The sequence below is a fragment of the Lactuca saligna genome, chromosome 5 (genome assembly GCF_052625555.1).
Source record: "Lactuca saligna cultivar CGN05327 chromosome 5, ASM5262555v1, whole genome shotgun sequence".
NCBI classification, from domain to species: domain Eukaryota; kingdom Viridiplantae; phylum Streptophyta; class Magnoliopsida; order Asterales; family Asteraceae; genus Lactuca; species Lactuca saligna.
In genome coordinates, this window is record NC_136421.1 from 10,379,335 (window position 1) to 10,401,191 (window position 21,857).

The window sequence follows — 21,857 nt, forward strand, 5'->3', positions numbered from 1 at the left end:
AACATGGTAGTACTAGGCTAGGGATCTTCAGGAATTGCATGATAGAGTTGCCTTATTTATGATGCCTGCTAGCCTCGGGTTTCTATCTGTATGAGATTTCCAGTGTTCCTTTAGGAGTGAGGGTTGAGTGCTTGTTATGCCTGTTCTTCACTAGGGTGTTGTGGTGATACTTGATATAAATATGGGTAGGTGTGGAAGGTAGTATCGGCCCGTACTACTGAAAGCACAGGACCCATACGTGTATCAAGGAAGTCACAACCCCTAGGGCTGGGTTGAGAGTCGGTTCCTGGGTTAGTGGGAGGTTTCTGATGTTTGCAGTGTTTTTCAGTATGGTGGTTACGAGGCATGCTGGGGGTGGATCCGGGTCAGGATCGGGAGCAGGAGAGGGCGGTCAGGGTGGGTCGGCACCACCCAAGGTTATCGGTCAGATGAGCACAAATGAGTTGGATGCTAGGATTCGTGAGATCCTGCATGATGAGGTTGCTACTGTGTTCCGGGTTGAGTTACCGGAACTGTTTGGGTCGATCAAGACTGCCATGGTCAAGTATTTTGATGAGCGCTATGCAGCTGTTACAGAGACTACTTCCGCGGCAGCTACAGCGGCAGGGGGAGGAGCTGGTAGAGGTTTTCAATATCGGGACTTCGATAATACGAAGCCCCTACCTTCGATGGAGTTCAGGACCCGATTGTTGCTATGAGATGGTTGCCAGATGTGGAGAGGTGTTTCTTCATGTGTTCATGCCCTGCTGATCAGAGGGTGAGGTGTGCTCTGAACCTTTTGAGGCTTGGGGCAAAGGATTGGTGGAGGTTGACCACGAGATCGTATTCTAATGCGCAGCGAGCTGCGGTTTCTTGGGATCAGTTCAGAGAGATGTTCAGTACTCACTATGTTCCGCGAGTTGAGAGGAAGAGATTAGCTCAGGAGTTCCTGGAGCTAAAGCAGGATTCCGAGTCGGTAACAGAGATCACCCGGAAGTTCACTAAGAGGGAGATGTTTTTCCCTGAGTTTGTTTCTGAGTAGGCCCAGATGTCCTGATATCTGAGTATGCTGAAGAGGGATATCAGGCAGTTTGTGTCTACACAGAGGTGTGCGACATTATTGGAGTTGCAGGAAGCCGCTAGGCGGCGGGAGTTGGAGATCGAGTTACAGTTGAGAGAGCAGAGGTAGGCTCCGGTACAGTCGCAGCCGGCACCAAAACGGTCTAAGACCGTTGATTTCAGTTTGAGCAGTCAGAGAAACCACACTTGTGAGAAGTTCGGGAAGGGTCATGCCGGAGCGTGTAGGTCCGGTGGTGCGTGCCGCAAGTGCGGGAGAGAGGGGCACTACACGAGGGATTGTCGTCAGTTGTAAGTCCCCAAAATTGCTTGTGTATTAATCAGATCCAATTGATGGTGCGGAATCCCAATCAATTGGATGATGTCAGATCAAATAAAAGAGAAGGAGAAGAAGAATTAATATGAATTTATGATGTATTGATGATATTGAGTGATGCTCCTTACAATAGATTCTCTCTCACACACACTTCTTCTCTCTAACTTTCTCTCTCTACAAGATGCTCTCCTCTCCAACCGTACACTCACATGTACTCCTCACCCTATATATATGAGACATGGGCCACCAGCAGCACATGAGTGTACAGCTGCACACGCGTGTGCGACCGTACACAAGATGTGCGGCCGCACACACATGTGCAGCCGTACACAGCCACAATATTACATATTATATTATAGAAAAATATATTTTCCTAGAAAAGCAAAGTATAAACCAATAATTATGACCCAACAATCTCCCCCTTGGTTTATAGCTTTCTTTTCTAAATGACTCAACAAGCTCCCCCTAAAAAATAGATGGCTTTTCTTGTTAATCTTCATTGGGAACTTGGCTTCAGCATTAATCTTCAAATTCTTCACAACTTCAGGATGAACATATGAATCTTCTATGAATGACTTCATCTTGAGCGGTTAGGCATTTCTTCAAGAATTTGACATTGAACGCACATTGGGTGAGGAGGCTTGTTGTACTGATTCTTGAAAGATAGCGCTTTCAGCTTGAGAATCTTCAGAGAGAACTATCAGAGAGAAATAAACTTCTAGATCACTTCAGCAGGTACAAAGATAGCAGCAGACTGATTGAGGAGGATTCAATATGATATGTCACATATTCTTCAATTTCAGCTTCACCTTGCTTCTGGGGTTGACAGATTGAATGTTTAAAGAATAATCTTCATTTCTTGCTCCTCCGAATGAAAATTCTTCGATGCTCACGAATGAAGTATTGGCTCATAAATCTTCAACACAAACTCCATGAGTCTTATCTACGCCTGAAATCACTTTTCAAGACAAAACAAAACTAAAAGAAAAATTAGCACACAAAAAAATAGAAACAAAAATATTTTTGGATTTTCTGATTTTTCTGAACAAGAAATAACACTATTTTTGGATTTTAATTTTCTGATTTTTTTGTTTGATTTTTGAATTATTTTTGATTCTCCCCCTAAAATTTGTGCATAGAGAAAAACTATGAACAAATTTAACAAAAGTCAAATGATATCTAACTTTAAGAATGATTTGGGATCAAAGTTTTTAGACAACCTTTATCCGCTTGTTGGTACCTTCTATCTTCACGTCTTTGTCTGGTCGATCGCCGGTATTGTTGTCCACTTAAACACGAAAAATTATAACAAAACTAGGACATACTATAAGTGACAAGACATTGTGATCCTAAGTTCCTAGATATTATATCTGATCCTAAGTTTCTAGATACTATATCTTAAGGACCATTCAGTTGACGACGACCAGGGATATTGTTGTTCACTTAAATTGAGCAGCGAGATCTATAGACAATCTTTGAGTGTTCAATTTTAATTGTACTGGAACATGTTTCCCGCTTCCTGATATGCCCCAGTAATCAAAGACTTCCAGAGTACTCCTTACATCGGGTGAGCAGACAATCATTAAGAAAGAAGATAGATTTAGATTATTATCACTTATAGTTTTAGAGGGATTGAGAAGTAGAAGGTTGCATATGCTGTGTACCAGGTCGGATTGTTACTCACGCAAAGGAGACAGCATATGGCTAACAGATAAGAAGAATTTCATAGATATAATATACAGAGAAATAGATTTGCATATGTTGAAGTCCAGGTCGGATCTCTTCCAATCACGCAGAGGAGGCAACATATGACTAACAGTAAGAAAGAAAGAAAATAATTTTCTACAGACCTAATTCATCGGAATTTACCAGTCTCCCTATCAATACCGGAATTAACGATAGAATCCACACATCGAGGAAAAGTTAAGCCACGGTTCCAAGTACGGGTTCAATTAATGTGACGAGTAGATTCCCATATATATCTCCCTGCTCAACCTATCCAAGCGTCGTATTGTCAGGCTAAACAGAACTATCTAGGTCAAGATTTGTCAAGTCATTTGATTTCTTAAGTTCAATTCTGCCTAGTCATGTCCATTTAAATTCTTCGTGCCTACCGACGCATCAAACCAGAGCATAGACCCTTCAACTTTGGGTACGTTACGCAGACTCAGGTTGCCTGTTATCACTCACTTCCTAAAACATCTCCCTCAAGCACATTCCATAACCAACATATTATTAATTTGATATATATATATATATATATATATATATATATATATATATATATATATATATTAATTTTCTAACTTTTGTTTTGTTTTTATTTCTCCCCCTAAATTTGTGCATAGGAGAGAAATGAAAGTAAATGCGCAAATTTAAACTATCCTAAAACAAAAATTTGTCTTTAAAGCGAATCAACTTAAGAAAAACTCAAGAGTATAGAGAAGAAAGCTTAAACCGTAAGTCACCGATTGAATTTGCATCCAGAAGATCTAAGAACAGCACGCGTAATCTCATAACAGATCCGAAAATTCTTCATGTCGTTAAGCACAAACCCCATGAGTGATCCCTTCCTTTTTTCCTATCCTGCAAAGGACACATACTCTCAAACAAAGTTCTTAGTTTTTCACAACTGAGAGATGCCTCCTATCATGTGCCTGGAGCAACCACTATCAACAAACCGAAGTCTGATGATATGCCTCCATAGCTGCTCTAGCACAGAGTGGATCAGTTGGTCTTTGGAACCTAGTCCATTTTGAAACTGGGTCGACCTTTATTATCCTTGCACGGTACTCTCTCCCATGATATATCCTGTTTATCACAAACAGAAGATGTAAAAATATTAGAAGCGTTAGAAGATTTGGGAGAGTGAGCCTTTGGAACCCATTTGTAGTTGGGTTTAACCCATTTCTTTTTCGATCTGATGGGTGGCTCAGTACTTGCTTTGGGACATGACATCGGCTGTTGAGATGACTTTGATTTTGGCTTCATGGGAGCATCTCTTGGATTTGGCTTCTTAGTCGACATTCCCTTCTTGACCTTGGGATTTGATTTCATGGCCTTGGGATTTGAACTCTTGCCCTTCGTGGCATTCCAGTTGCCATTGTCTGAACGTGACCTTGAGGGGTTTCTTTTGAAGTATCTCCCTCTTGGCACGTTTTGCCAGCCTTGTGCATAGTAGGGAATGTATGCACGATTTGGACAGTTTCGGGCAATGTGTCCAGGTGTTCCACAGTGAAAACATGTCTTTTTCTTTACCGTGGAGTTGTTTCTTCCTGCCCAAGGTGCCGTATCTTTGCCTTGTCTCTTGCTTTTCCCACATGCACAGTTGCAATAGGCACTCTGTTTAGCTTGAAATGATGGCATGTATTTACCAACAGCAGGTTGATCAGAAGCAGTTGAGTTCGAAGCAACATATTCAAAGTTTAAGGAGATGTTGGTTTGTGCAATGGTTTTCTCCTTGTTCTCATCCTCTGCTACTTTACCTGTACACGAAGTAGAAGCATTAGTATCGTTCAGCTCAACACTCTCAGTTGGCCCTGATTGTTCAGTCTTAACTGAAGCTGAAGCAGGGGTTTGGCCAAACTGAGCAGACATTTCTTCCTCATTGGTCTCAAGGGGTGGGTTATAGTTGTGATTGAAAGGTGGAGGAACACAATCGTACTCTAAACCCTTGTTTTGATTATCTTTGAATTGTAATTGGTTTTCAAATAATGACTCGACTGTCTTACTTGACGCAGTGTAATTTTTGAAACTAATATATATTTTTCCACACTTAATGTTCAAAGCGTCAAGTTCTTCAGTTACAGCAGTAAGTTTGCGTTTAATGTGATCGTAATTTTCACACTTGTTGATGTACTCTTCTTGAAGCTTCCCAAAGTCTTTGGTTTTTGCTTCTAGTTGTGCTTTTAACGGTTTCTGACCTTTCCTAAGAGTATATCCTTCATATTTGAGGTCGTCATTTTCTCTTTTTAATAAATCGATTTGATCTCGGAGAAATTTAATCGTAGCTTTACTAGATGGAGTACATGAAACTTCATTTACTGGAATTGATGTGGAACTCATTTTTTATTTATTTATTATTTTTTAATTAATTTTTAATTTATTTTATATATATATATATATATATATATATATATATATATAATTGCCCTTTAACTTAAAAACCGAGAAAGTCAACCTTAAAAGTCAAATTTAAAAAGTTAAACTCAAAAGTCAAACTGAAAAGCTAAATTTGAAAAATTAAAAATGAAACGAGAAAGTCAAAGTTTAAAGTTAAAGGTCAAACTAGAAAAGTCAAAGTCAAAATTTAAGTAAAAGGTCAAAATTAAAAAATAAAATTTTTGGGTTGAAAATAGAATTTTAAAATAAAAGGAAATGCATTTTTGGGTTAAAAATGCCAATTTTCGAAAATAATAACAGAGAACGAGTCTTTAAGAATTAAAAATGGGAGTTAAATTACAAGATTCAGGCTAGAAGAGATGGTAAGGCGCTTGGTTGATGGACCAAGGGTCCCCGGTTCGATCCCCGCCAGCCCCACTTCCCCTACCCCTTTTTAAATGCGAAACTGCCTGTGCCAGGTGAACCAAATGCGAGCCGAGAATCCGAGGCGAGACCGAGCCGCACACGTCTAGCCGTGTACTCCGAGCCGCACACACCGAGCCGAAGCTGCTGTGCCAGGTGAGCCAAATGCGCGCCGAGAATCCGAAGCGAGACCGAGCCGCACACTCCGAAGCGTACACCGTGACCGCACACGTCCGAGCCGCACACACCGAACCACACACGTCCGAGCCGTGTACTCCGAGCCGAACACCAAGCCACACTCCTTCAACCGGGCCGCACACCTTCAACAGAATCCGAGGCGTACACCATGACCGCACACGTCCGAGCCGCACTCCTTCAACCGGGCCGCACACCTTCAACAGATCCGCGAAAAAACGACGTTTTCACCCTTTTTTGCTCTAAAACTCGATCAAAAACTCGTTTTTATGAAAAATGCAAAGAAGTAACCCCCCTTAATTTTGCGAGATCTATCCAAAAACGCTATTCTCTTTTTGAAATAAGATCAAATAATCTCCAGATATGATAAAATTGACTGATACAATCCAAGCTCTGATACCAATTGTAAGTCCCCAAAATTGCTTGTGTATCAATCAGATCCAATTGATGGTGCGGAATCCCAATCAATTGGATGATGTCAAATCAAATAGAAGAGAAGGAGAAGAAGAATTAAGATGAATCTATGATGTATTGATGATATTGAGTGATGCTCCTTACAATAGATTCTCTCACACACACACACTTCTTCTCTCTAACTTTCTCTCTCTACAAGATGCTCTCCTCTCCAACCGTACACTCACATGTACTCCTCACCCTATATATATGAGACATGGGCCACTAGCAGCACACGAGTGTACAGCTGCACACGCGTGTGCGGCCGTACACAGGATGTGCCGCCGCACACACATGTGTAGCCGTACACAGCCACAATATTACATATTATATTATAGAAAAATATATTTTCCTAGAAAAGCAAAGTATAACAAATAATTATGACCCAACATCAGTCAGCCCCAGTCCAGGATATGAGGATTTGCTATCAGTGTCATCAAGTTGGTCACCTGAGGGCCAACTGTCCACAACTAGTTGGTAGGTCGGTGCAGGCTCCAGCACCGGCCACGCTGAGGATTATTGGCGGGGTCCAAGGTGGAGCAGAGCCTCCGAGGGCTTAGGGGCGCGCTTTTCAGCTTACTGTAGAGGAGATCAGGGTAGAGCCAGATGCAACTGTAGGTATGTTTTCATTTTGTTATCTTGTTATCTTGTGGTTATTGTGGAGTATTGCATATGCTAGTCTTGTTTGCATGATTTATAGTGTTGTATTGTTCGCCTTTTCGTCTGGGTTATCTTTTGGTATATGGTTTTATAGCTAGGAGTCGTAGTTGGTTAGTATCCAAGGGATGGATGGGCAGGATTGGTTGTGTGGTCTTGTTGTTGTGTATAGCATTCACAATGTGAGAAGTGTTCAGCTGGGAGTCGGACTCCCTTGGGATTGGAGATGTGTAATGTCGAGAGAGCAATTTTGTGAAGGTTACTCGTTCAAAGGAAAGCAGTTTATGGATAAGGAAGGTATGGGATAGAGATGATTGTTTTAGGCCGGATGAGTCACCGGTATTTGCAGGTCAGTGTTCTAAGTGGGGGAGAGTTGGAAAATTCTCAGGAGGATCGACAAGTATTTGAGTTTGATTAGCTGTTTGGAAGTTGGTGGTGTTTCAATCAGTCAAGAGTGTGGGCTGGTATGAGTAAGTGGCAGACTAGTGGGGGCAGGAAGCAGACCATGGCTTCAGGGTAGATAGTGTTTGATGTTAGGCATGGGTTAGGCCATGGAAAGGATTCCGAGATCGGAATGGAGTTAGAGTTCGGAACCCCTTGAGGGCTAGAACAGTATGTTCGGGAGAGAGTTCCAGGAAGGATAGTTCGGGATGAGATACGATAGTCTAAGCGGTCCAGGGAGACTGAAGGCCTGTGGGCGTACCAGTTAGGCCGAATGCTCAGAGAATGGTCCAGATAGGCTGAAGGCCCTGGGGGGCGGTCCAGACATGCTGAAGGTTCTGATAGTGGTCCAGATTGGCTAAAGGCCTGGTAAGGCGGTCCAGTCATGCTGAAGACTCGGTAGGTGTTGATAGATCTATATGAGGAGATGGATTGAGTATGCTGCGATACAATGGCAACAAGTAGGTCTGGCCCCGGGTATTGATCAGGTTAGTGAAAGGCAGTGCGAGGACCTGAGAGTCCTAGTGAGCAGATTCAGAGCATGCGTAATGCGTGAAGTAGCGGTTACTCTACAAGGGATAGTGTAGAGTGGGGTGTGTACACCGTGGAACTTGTCTGAAGTGGCGAGGTTGGCAAGTAGATTTCCTTGGATAAGGAAAAGGAAAGATATGTAACTCTGGGAAGGAGTGTTGGTTCACGGAAGTAGAAGCAGTAGTGAGAATGGATGATTGAGAGTATTTCAATTATGGTTGCTAAAGCACTATGAAATACCAGTGGTATGGAAGCGCATCCGGGTGGGGTGTCTGTTGAGTTTGCGGAAGGATTTCCAGCGGTGTAGATCTAGAGGAGTTCGGAAGGGATGCAAGGATGGAGCCTTGGATTTTCGGTATCGTTGTAATCAGGAGGTTGCGTATGTGGCGGTAATTCATCCTGGGAATGTCTGGAGGTATCATCAGTATGTCGGGTTTTTCCAGCCCGAGGATGTTAGAGTAGGTTCAACATTGTGTACGTGATTGCATAAGGGAGCTCGTGGGAGTGCTCAGGGGCTGAAGGATGTGTCATCCTGTCAGCTCGGGAAGGAACGAATTGGATTCAGAAAAGGAAGCGTGATGAGTCCCAGCAACTGGTACCGGGTCGGACCCCGGTGGATCAAGGTGATATCTAACTCGTCATAGCCAAGTGATTGTGGTGATTTGGATTGCTTAAAGTATCATCGGGAGGTACTGGTTGAAAATTGATATTATCTGAGGAAGAAGTTGGTGGACGGATTAAAGGGGATGTCAGGATATTGCAAGGGAGCAGTTGGGTTTATAGGGTTTCGGTTCTAGTGATTGGAGAAACCTGGAGCAGTTAATGTCAGGAGGTGCATTACAAGAGTAGTTTCTGGAATTATGTTGCCGCAGGCTTCGACGATGAAGCCTAATTTAAGTAGGGGAGAATTGTAACATCCCGAGTTCAGGAGTGCAAGTTCAGGGTGCAAAGTGTAAATATGGAAGGCCGACTCGGCGAGTCGAGTCGTGATTCTAGTCACACGTTAAGTGACTAACTCGGCGAGTCGGAGGCTAGAATCGGTGAGTTGGTGCTGAAGAGAGAAAAACCCTAATCTTCAGGGTTGCACCCTATTTAAAGGACATAATGTCCTCCCCTCAGTCCCCTCAGCCCCTTTTGAAGTCCAGAAACCCTAAATCCGTTTGTGAGAGCATTGGATAGCATTTGGATCCTTGATAAGTGCTTGGTGAAGAGATATTTGAAGATTAAGAAGATTGGAGCAAAGGGCTTTGCAGAGATTTGGTTCATTCTTCAGTTAGAGCTTTCATTTGAGGTAATAACCTGTTTCTTAAGGTCCTTTGCATCTAGATCCTTTGTTGCTTGAGTTTTGTGGCATTTCTAGAGTTATTTCGTGTTTGGAGGATGGATCTAAGGTTGCTACCTTAGATCTGGACTTGAGATGGTCCAGAAGATCATAAAGTTCTAGTCTTTAAATTGTTGGTGAAGCCTTCTTGTCCCAAGCCCTAGCTCAAGAGTGTTTTATGATTAGATCTCTTTGGATTCACGTAAAGTTTGCAACTTTACGTGAGGAATAGCTTTTAGAATGGTAGATCTAAGGATTGGAGCCCCTGCATGGCTTGGAAAGCCACTGTATGGATTAAGAGCTAGAGGTACTCGGCGAGTCACATGGGTGTACTCGGCGAGTCACATGGGTGTACTCGGCGAGTTGGACAAAGAAAGGCAGGAACTCGACGAGTTGGAAGAACAACTCGACGAGTCTGTTGAAGATTGCCTTGGACTCGGTGAGTCTGGTGGCGAAGTCCTAACCTTTTTGGTTGAGTTGTGAATCGGTGAGTTGAGGGACGACTCGGTGAGTTGAGCAGGAAGTGACTCAGAGTTTGTGGGACTTGGCGAGACTTGGGGCGACTCGATGAGTTGGGTCGCGATATCAGAGTTTTCAGAGCATCGGGACTCGACGAGTCAGCGGGCTGACTCGGCGAGTAGAGTCAGTCAGGAAGTTGATTTTGACTGAGGATTTTGACTTTGACCAAGAGTTGACCAGTTGACTTCCAGGGGTATTTTGGTAATTATTGGTATTTATGGAGTTCAGTCTTTTGGTATTTATCAGTGGTGAAGTTCGAGTCGCAGGTTGGAGCAGCGTGATCTTATCTCTTCAGTCAATAGTGCGAGGTGAGTTATCCTCACTATATCGACAGTGTCTATGGCACCAAGGCTGACCCTTTATCGGATTGTAATCCAGGTATTGTTGTTATGTTATTGCTTTGCTATGTTTGCATCCTGGTAGTTAGGACGGTATATGTTAGAGACCTGGTTAGGTTGGTACCCTGTTTAGAGTATGCTATGTATGTGATCTGCTTGATCGGTTGATTGATGATTAATTGTTATATGGTTATATGTTTATGTGCACATGGTTGGTTGATTGGTGTTGGGTTGAGGCGGGTCCTGCTTTGTGCTGTAGGCCAACATACCCAGGGTGGACCGGATATTCCGAAGGCCCAGCGAGCGGTCCGGATAGGCTGTAGGCCCCACGAGGGTGGACCAGACGTTCCGAGGCTCGGAGAGTGGACCAGGCCGACTGAAGGCCCGGTGCGGGTGGACCAGTCATACTGTAGACTCAGAGAGTGGAACAGGTGGATTGAAGGTCCGGTGTGGGCGGACCAAGCACACTGTAGACTCGATATATATGGCTAGACTCTAAGGGTGGACCATTTTGACTGAAGGCCCGGTATGGCGGACCAGTCACATTAGACCCGAAGTGCATGGCTGTTCTGTTATGTTATGATATGTTATATGTATGGTATATGTGGTTGGTATTTTGGGGGTATCTCACTAAGCTTTTGGGCTTACATTTGTGGTTTAATGTTTTTAGGTACTTCAGGAGATCGTGGCAAGGCGAAGGCGTGAACGTACCGCTCCTCATGTTCTTATTTTATGATATGGTTCTGGGAATACTCTGATAATAAATGTATTGAAAACCTTTTTGTAATAACTTGATGAAATTGGGTTGTTTTTGAAAAGTTTAAATTGGCTTGAATTTTTAGAGTGTTACAATTAGGAGCCTGTCGATATAAAGAAAGTCGACAACAGTTATCGTATGAAAGAATTATGAGTTTTATACGGATTTTAACAGTCTAAATCTATTAAAAATATAACTTTAAAAATAAAGTGAGAATCAGCGACGAATTATAAATGAAAGTTGTAGTACTAGTTGATAGCTACGCTTGGATATAAAGAACGTTAAAAATAGAGCTCATATGAGGAACATATGATTTTTTGAAAAATCAGAAATTCAACAGGCAAGAGTGAGAGGCACGACGCGCAGCAGGCTACCGACATTGCAACGTGGACGAATCTGGTGCTAACACATGGAAGCAGGGGGGGGGGGGCAGGATCAATGTCGCTTGAAGGTCGCGTCACGACTCTAATCAGTGCGCGACGTGCGACGTGCACCTATTCAACTATAAATACCCCTCAAATTTTCTTCATTTCTCATCCCAATTGTCATATCTCTATCTGAAATCTCTCTAGTCCTTATGTAACACCCTGTTTTGTAAATAAGTAAATAAACATAGTAATGAATGAATAGTAGCCCTAAACTCCATAATAATTAGTAGGGTGTTGGTTTTGGGGAGCCAAATGTTATAAGTTGGATTATTCAGGGGTTAAAGTGTAAATTTGAGATTTATTTTGTAAAGATTTTAAAAGTCAGGGGGTGTTTGGTACCATTTGGACTGAATATGAAAGGATTCATGGAATTAGGGGCTAAAGCATAAATTTTGGGCTAAGATTGAAAGAAAAAGGGAAGGGAGGGGCTAAACTTGTCATTATGGAGGTAAGTTTGGGGGATCGGGGTATATAACCTGTCACCTATCTCGCTTCTAACCCTAACCCTAATGTGGAGGTGCAACCGCTGCTTAAACCCTCCATCCTTCATGCCGCCACCTCCTAGCCTCGCTGGAATCGATGATCACCGTCACTCCCATGGACCGGATGAGTTGCAACACCCATCTCCGTCAACGACATAATCCCCACTCCACCTTCCTTCCTTCTTCAACTTCTGGCGCTGTTGTTCATGACTCTCCAAAGCCTCTGTCACATCCTCTACCGGCGAAGATGACGACCGATGGGAAGGACCGTTGTGGTCATTGGGAGAAGCTGGAAGGGTTGGAAGTTAGGCTATCATCGCAACCACCGCTACTGTCATTCGCTTCATCCGTTCTTCTGCTGTTGTGTTGTCATCGGACCACCGCCGCTTTTGTGTCGCTTTTTTTTGCTACTACCGCCATATTACCCTAACCTTCCGCCACTAGCCACTGTGAAAGGTGGCCGTGAGTGTGATTTGGTGCCTTTGCGTTTATTTATGTAGTGAGAGGGTGTTGTGTGTGGGTGTTTTTTGGCCAGAAAAGTCACCACCACCATCTATCACCACCGGCCACCACAAGGTGGCTATGTGTGTGTTTATGTATTTAGTGTGTGTTTATTTTTGGGTTAAAGCATTGTAAAATGTAATTAGAAAGTAGAATAATGAAAAGAAACTCATAACACTACCGTGAGGTGGTGGCTACCGCCTCCTGCCGCCACTAGCCGCCGTGTTGGGTGGTGGTGTGCTTAGTTGTGTTTGGATAGCTTTTGGAGTGCTTGGACATGATTGGACTAGAACCATAACCACAACCGTGAGGTGGTGGCAGCCACCGTGATCCGTCCTGAGCCACCGTTAACCACCACTACCCGAGACGGTAGTGGGTGGTGCCCGACTAATGAAACCCTAATGGGCCTTATGAAACGTTAATGGGCCTTATGAAACCCTAATGGTCCCAATGAAGCCCAAAGTAATCTAAAAGCTTACCCATGTGACTAATGGGCTAGTATTTAGGTTAGAAACCCTAATTAGGGTTTGGAAAACCCTAATGTCATGAAACCTTAATTTTGGGGATTGATCGGGACCCGGACTGGAATTATTTACTAAACTTAAAATAATTAATTAATAATCATTTGCAATTAATCTAAGGAAATATTGTACTTAATTAATTAAGTCCTTAATGGGTTAAGTGAGAAACACTTAACCCTAATTGTCATTTTATGTGAAAACCCTAATTTCACTTGGGCCTTAAGTTGGGCCTTTCCATTGGGCTCTGGTGATCGAGCCAATAATGGGTCATTCAAGAACAACCATATGGACTAGAATAATTGGATGGGCTTTTGGGTAATGCCCATATGAGGGGTTGGGCCTAATTTAGAAAATTGGGCTATAGGTGGGCCATAATTGGGCATTCATGATTGTTAGATATTAGGCCATTAGAAATGCCAAATGTTCGACTGGACTAAATGGTTGAGCCTTAGAATAAGACCATGTAAAGGTTTGGGTCCAATTTGGAAAATTGGGTCATATGCTGGGCTTTGACTCATAGTTGAATTTTGGGCCTTTAGTTTGGGCCTTAGGCTTGAATCAAGCTAAAACAGGGGTAAAGCAGTCTTTTACCCCAAGCATGGACTTATGGGTATATGTTGGGACCCAATTGCTGATTGGGTGTTATTTTAATGATTGAAACTGACAGTTCGAGAACATGTCATCCAACAACTAGAGTTTTGTCTACGCGACTTCAGCAGTGTTAGGTGAGTTACCTTCCAGTAAAAGTGGGTCTAAGGCCACAATGTCGGCTCACTAGTAGGAGATATTTGTTAGATGATTGTTTTGTGATAATTGTTTGGTTTACCACTATTTGATATGCTTTATGTGCTAGGATGCTCTATTATATATGTTAGTAGTAGTACGACTGAAATAGTCCTCGGATATCGGTTGAAACATTCTGTAGGGGTAGTCAAAACCCATTCATTCCTAGCAGTACGTTATGTTATGTTATTATGTGGTAGTGGTAGGGGTGAAATAGTTCCCAGTTATCGGTTGAAAGATACCGAAGGGGAGGCCAACTCCCGGTTACCGGTTGCAAGATATCGAAGGGAGATTAGCTCTCGGTTACCGGTTGAAAGATACCGAAGGGGAGGCCAGCACCTGGATACCGGTTGAAAGATACCGAAGGGGTAGGTCGGGCACCTAGATGTAACGCCAGTAGATCCGGGCTAGTCAATTTAGAGATAATAGGGGTTGAAAATGACTTTTCGACAAAAGATTATTTAGAATAAAAAATCTTAACCAAGTTGTAGAATATGTCTCAAGGGTTCCATACATATAAAGAACACCGAAATCCGAGTTATAATGAAGAAGTTATGGCCCGTCAAAGTTTTATGGCAAAACCAAGACGACACCGGGAGACGTAAATAGTGAATTTACGATGGAGGAATTTTTAGCCTTAGAAATCTAAACAAAAGTTGTAGTATACGCTAAACCGAGAACATACAAAAAAAAGAACGCTCAAATCTGACTTCGTATGAGGAAGTTATAAATTTTCTATGATTTGGCATAGCAGTGCACAACCCAAAACTCAAATTTAGTTCACGTAGTTTTGTCCTACGTGACCTAAATGAGAGTTGAAGATATCATTAATAGGAACTCAACGAAAAAAAGACAGACAAAAATGGAGTCTATATGTAGAAGTTATGAATTTTATGCGGACATTTAACAATATAATCTCCACCTACTGTTAAATTTAAAATCGGTCGAGAATTAACCAATGAAGTCTAAATGAAAGTTGTAGATCTTGTTTTTACCTACGTGTGGATATAAAGAACATAAAAAACAGAGCTCGTATGCGAAAGTTACGGGGTTTAGAAGTTGATAGGGTGTTGTGCAAAATCGGGTGACGTGGTTGAATATGGGCCCAGACTTTCTCCCCAAGGCAAGCCACCAGAAGGTGACATGTGGCATGGAATCGATGAGTAGGTCCTCCTACTCGATGAGCACAACTGTTTTCCAGCATATAAATAGAGGTGTCGGGTTCCCTCATTCTTCATACCATTCCAACCTCTTATCTCTCTCTCTTTCTCTCTCTCTCTCTCTCTAAACTCTCTCTCTAGCCCCCCCACCCCCGAAGCCTAGGTAAACCCCCTAGCACTCGAAGGAAGCCTCGAGGCTCCTTAAGTCCCGAGAAAAGAGCCTTTCAGCTCAGAAACGCTACTCCAGTGAAGCCTGGTTTTGAGAAAAACCTACTGTAAGTGAGCTACGTCTAACCTATCTTTAGTATAACTTATGTTTTAATATAGCAATGTTATTAGGACCTTATAATAAGTACCTAGGTTATTATTATGGGTTATATAAGTATCGTTTAACACTTATATAATAGTAATAATAGGTAGACTATTAATTAGTCTCGGTGAATATTAGACTAAACTCTAGTGGTAATGATACTAGGTAGATTAAAGATGAGATAAATGATTAGTGATGAGAGATTAGATAAATGATGAGCGATGATATTAAGTGGTAAAATATGGTGAGAAGCGATGACCTAAGCGATGAGCCAAAATGATGACCTAAGCGATGACCCAAGCGATGGCCCCGTTAACTAGCAGAGTATGGATGACAACCATGGACTATTATAGATAGTCCAGTGGAACACTAGTTGGCTCGCAACCTGTAGGGTTGTGAATGATGTGTTCACCGGTGTACTCTAAAAACCTATTGACATGTATTGCGAGTGGACTCTCGAAAACGATAGTGTCAATAAACGAGATAAACCTTGGCGACTATGGAGTTAGCATCTGTTGAGTAAACCCCGACGACTATGGAGTTAACGCGTGTTGAGCAAACCTTGGTAACTATGGATTTAGTGCCCGTTGAGAAAACCCTGGTAACAATGAATTTCGTGCCGATTCCTTAGGGTGATCCTTAGGAATGAATGAACAAGAAATAGCTGATTCTTAGTGTAGATCCTTAAGAGTAAATAAGATAATAGGGATGGGTAATTGGGTCAATTGTTTGATGATTAAACATAATAATTATATTATTGTGAGTTGAAAACCCTATGTACTCACCAGGTTTCCCAACCTGACCCACTTAGTTTATTTATATCATAGGTGTTGATATGATGTCACATTACACTGAGAGATTAATGAGATATAAATCACTAGTGATGATGAATGTAAGTTTTGTTTATGCTTATGTTTCTGTATTGACGATGACATCCCAAATGTTTTAAAATAAATACTTTTCTTCGGAAATGCTTTGATAACGTATTTATCATGTTTTAATGGGAACAAATTCCGCAACATTTTATTAAAATAGGTACTCTGGTTTTTATAAAGCATAAACAAAAAAAAATCAGTCTTTTCTGGCCGTGAAAATGGGGATGTCACAGTTGGTATCAGAGCATTAGTTAAAGCGAACTAGGAATAAAGATTTATTTCTAGACTTAAACTTAGAATGCTAAGCAATGAATGCGAGGAGTGTGTCTTAGGTAATACACCTGAATAGACACAAGCACTAGCTTATTTAGGGAAAATGCCTAACATGCTTTTATGTGCTAAATGATTTATAATGCTTTATGATGCTAAATGTATGATCAGATCTATGGTTTGTTGCCGACCAGATCTGGAAACTTTATGTGTTCAAATTTCTAAACGTTTAATTACAGAATTAGAATTGGCATGTAACTTTTCGGAGTAATAGGGAGATTTACACATCGATTGTAAATAAAATCTTTCCTATCTAAATTCTCGACACTAGACACCGAACATTTGAATTGGTGTATAGATCGACATGGTGAGAACTCGAATCGGATTGGGAAGCGGTAACCTGTAGCTTGAGCCACAAGTGATTGAGCGTGCGCTAGAAGTAGCAGCCGCACCCGAGCCAATCACCATGGCTAGAGTACAAGCCATGATTCGGGCTAAGTTTAATTGAACAAAGGGAGGAAATGAAGCAGATGTTGTACGGAAATAGGGACGAACCTACAATGCCAGTTGAACAACCTGAATTGAATGATGGGCAGTCAAAAGGAGGGAACTACAGTGGAACTGTTGGTTAAGCCAACCCACTAATAGTTCAACGAAACAACGAGGATGACAGAGTCGATCGGGAGGAATGGATGCAAGTACAAGGATTTTATGACTTGCAAGCCATCGACTTTCACAGGAAAGGAAGATCTGATTGGAGTCATGGGTTGGATCTTGGAGATGGAGTTAGCTTTCATGACATGTGGTTGCAGAGGCAAGTTACAGACCACCTTTTCAGTACGTCAGTTCCGAGGAGGTGCTATGTGCTGGCGGAATACCCTAGGGAAGACTCTAAGCCCCAATGAGTCCCTGAAACTGACATGGGTAGATTTTTTGGTGCAGTTCAAACGCAAGTACTGCTCAGCCCAAAACCTGCTCGAGCTAGAGAACCAGTTCTTGACCTTGAAGAAAGGAAGCATGTCAATTGATGAATACACCAACAACTTCACAGAGAAGATGGAGTTTGCCTTGCGTCTTGTTTCGGATGAGCTGACGGAAATTGAACAATACGCAAAGGGGCTTCCATGGGAGTATGCGGTGCCAGTACCCCAAACACCTACTCTTGAGGCAGCTATCTGTGCTGTAACAGCCTGAAATCCAGGTTAGCTGTATGGCCCTTCTATTTTGGAGAGTTGAAAATTTAGTCCCTTGAAGTTGAAAAGATGAATTGGTGAGTATGCTGGGCGTATTGGGGTGTACGCCGCGCGTACTCGCGTGCTTAATTTGTACGCAGGTCATCCGGGTACGCTGGGCGTACCCAAGGTTACGCCGAGCATAACCGGCCAAGATGCAAAACCCAAATTTTTGGCCTTGCACTATAAACGGAACATGTAGTCCCTTGCCCTAGCCACCATACACCCTTGAGAGAGCCCTTAAAGAGCTGAGATTCGTGCCTTAGGTTGTGTGTGAGTTTTTGAGCTTGAAGTTATCTTTTCAAGGTGAAGAATGAGAAGAAGGAGCCATTGTTGGAGCTAGAATTTGAAGAACAAGTGTAGATCCGAGTTCTATAGTGATTTGAGATCCTTTCTGAGGTAAAAAGCTCAAAGCTTTCCTTGTTCTTCATAACTTTTGCTTTTTGGACCATTTTTAGGGTTTTTGGTTCAAAGTTGGAGACTTTATGTGCAAAGAGTCTCCATAAGCTTAGATCTGACCTTTTCTAGTGTAATATGTGTTGACGAGTCATAAAAATCGAGTCTTGGATGTGGATCTTGTGGCATGCATGAGTTATAGTCTCATTATGGAAAGAGGAAAGGTGTTTTGAGCACAAGGTGACCTTTACAGCCATGCAAAGGCTTAAAGGTTCCAACTTTATGGTTTAAGACATATTAGAGGGGTCAGATCTGAAGTTTGGATGCAAGTCTTAACCGTTTAAGACCTAAATGTGTTGGACAAGGAAACTGGGCAATACGCTGGGCGTAAACCCAGTACGCGCCGCGTAGGGGGTCGCGTACCCCGTTTCTGGAGTGCAAGAGTACGCCCCGCGTACTGCTTGCTGTTGACTTTTTTTAACTTTTAGGGTTTTAGTCAACATGTGGACTTTTTGGTCAGGGAGGGGTAAAATGGTCTGTTACCCTTCTGTGGAGTTTTAGAAAGGAATATGGTATAGCCTTGAGATCTGTTAATAATTTAGAATGATTGTTTGATTTGATTAAGCGAGGCTAGGTCAAGGTTACGAGATTCAGAGATATCGAGCACGTGAGACTTTGGATATCATACGAGGTGAGTCTTCTCACTATACTGTACCTGGAAGGGTACCTATGTGTGATCGGAAGTTCTGGTATGCTGTAAGATATATGCACTGTATGTTAAGTTGCCTATTTTGTATGCGTTATGTATGTTATGCTTGATATGGGCCGGAAGGCATTATGTTATTGGGCGGAAGCATTATGATGAAGACCAGAAGGTCAGGGAGTTATGGACCGGAAGGTCGACACGGGTAGGACCGGAAGGTTTACCAGGTCGGGATGGAATTCCCTTGAGATACATAGACCGGAAGGTCATGGCCTGGAAGGGCGTATGTGTGTAAGTGGTATTGTGGGGAACTCACAAAGCATTTATGCTTACAGTTGTTGTGTTATGTGTTTCAGGTACTAGCGAGGACCGTGGGAAGGCGCCAGCATGACTCGTACACTCACACACGCAGGTGGATTGGGATTTATTTGATCTTGGGATTTGACATGTTTTGTATTATGACTACGTTACAATGGATTTTTTTGGTTTGTTTTGAATGAAATCATATTTTAAAGAAATGAAAAATTGTTTTGAAAAATTACGTTGTTACAAGTTGGTATCAGAGCCTTGGTTTGAAGGATTCGGATTCACCTTTGGGCATATCTGAACTCAAACTGAGGATTTGAGAAAATTTCAACAATAAAAACAAAATTTTCTAAAAGAGCAAGGAGTTTTGAAACAAACATAGCAGAGTAGTGTGTACGGTCAGCCAGCACCCAAATGGTGAATCCCCATAATACCCTTACATTATGTGTTATGAGATATGCTATGTTATGTTATGCATGCTAGAGTAGGCTAGGTATTCATATTAGGACTAGAGTGGCCTGATTTGTGATGCCTTAGCCTAGGAGAATTCTGCTGCTATAAGATGCTTTGAGAGCGAGTAGATAGCCAATGCATAGCGAGAATAGAGTACTTGCGATCCGGGATCCAAGGAGGAGGACTTGGGGTGAATGCTGATACACTGTGGTCAGTAGTATAGGGCCCGTACTACTGAAGACACTGGATCGGTGAGCAGCCCAAGTAAAAATCCTTTGGGTATTGGAGGACAAGTAGGGTTGCGTTATCGAGTGCGAGTATGCTCGATCGAGTCTCTGATATTTTTATGTTGTATTTCAGAGGCATCATGGTTAGGACACGACACACACCTGAGAGCAGTGGGGTCAGTGACGAGGAGATTCGTCGATTGATTCATGAGGAGGTGGCTGCTGCCATCCGGGCTGAGATTTCAGAAATGTTTGGGGACATCAATACCACACTGATTGAGACCTTTGACGAGCGGTATGCAGCGGTGACTGAGGTTGCAGCTGCTGCAGCTACCGCAGCTATTGTTGCTGCCAGATCTCAGGGAGGTGACTCGTTGTTGTTTCGAAAGTTCAGCAACACGAATCCACCAAAGTTCAATGGAACGCAGGACCCGATTACGGAGATGAGGTGGATCTCTAACATTGAGGGATGTTTCTATATGTGTTCTTGTCCAGAACACTTGAGGGTGCGGTTTGCTTTGAACCAGCTTCGCTTTGGAGCGAAGGATTGGTGGAAGTTCGTGACGGCGAGCTTCACTCTGGCAGAGATTTCTGAAGTGACCTGGGAGAGGTTCACCGCCATGTTCAGGGACGAGTATGTTCCCCCAGTGGACAGGGAATGGTTGGTTCATGAGTTTTTGACCCTCAAGCAGGGTAATGATTCAGTTACTTTGGTTATCTGAAAGTTTCATGAGAGGGCGATGTTCTGCCCTGAGCAGGTGTCGACGGAGCAGGCACGGACGAGCCGGTATTTGGGAATTTTGAGGAGGGACATTAGAGAGTTCGTGTCGAACTCAATGTACCGTACATTTGCTGAGCTTCAAGAAAATGCCCAAAAGCGGGAGATCGAGTTGGAGACTCAAGCCAGGGAGGAGGCCAAGTCTCAGAGGATGGATCGGTAGCCGGCTTAGTCTCAGCCGGCAGCCAAGCGGGCCACGCCCGCTAATTTGAGGACTGGAGGCCAGAAGGGCCGCACTTGCGGGAAGAGCGGCAAGGGTCATGGGGGAGCTTGTCGATCGGGTGCTTGCTACAAATGTGGCAGGGAGGGGCATATCGCCAAAGATTGCCATAAGGGATTTATGGTTTGCTTTCATTGCAACCAGACTGGCCATCGGAAGGCCTAGTATCCGCAGTTGCATTAGGGGACAGCGCAGGGATCTGTACCTAGCCCTGTCGAAAATACCCGTTACCCGAATTACCCGCTCGATTTTTTCGGGTATCGGGTAATTCGGGTCGGGTAATTCGGGTATCGGGTTAATTTTTTCAGGTAATTGGGTAACCCAATTTTTTTTCATGTCGGGTAAAGGGTAAGTGTATTGGGTTTCGGGTATACCCGAATTACCCGATATATATATATATATATATATATATATATATATATATATATATATATATATATATATATATATATATATATATATATATATATATATATATATATATATATAACGTCTCAAATTCCCAAATCACAGCCCAATTTAATTTACCTCGTTCTTTTTCTCTACATCAAAAAAACCCTTTCTGCCTCTTCGTTCGTCACCGTCGAATCGTCGATCAACCTCAGGTTTTCGTCGCCACCTCCTCGCCGGTCTTCAGGTGGTCATCGGCTCGGCGCCGCCTCGCCGGTCATCAAGTTTTCGTCGGCTCGTCGCAGCGTGACTTCAGCTCGTCACCAGTCCAAGAAAAAAGCACGGATTTGAACTTCAAACTCAAATGTAAGTAATAACAACCAATTGATTCTCTTTTTGACATAGAAAATTAGCAAACTAGTGCAACTTTGAATGAGGTTCTTGTCGATTTAAAGAAAATTAGCAAACTAGTTTTAGCTTTCATTCGGTTATATTAGATTTCCAAATCTAATGATACTCTTTTGAGCTTTGCGTTGCGTTGGGTGATGAAAAAGGTTTAAATTTATTTTGTGGACATATTGATAAGTTAGAAGAAACCGATAAGTTAGAAGAAACCTCTTCCATTTGTGTCTCTATGGAAAACATATGCTGTGAAAAGCCACATTTGTTATGTCTTTATTGTGAGATCTGAACACATTTGGAAAATTCATATGT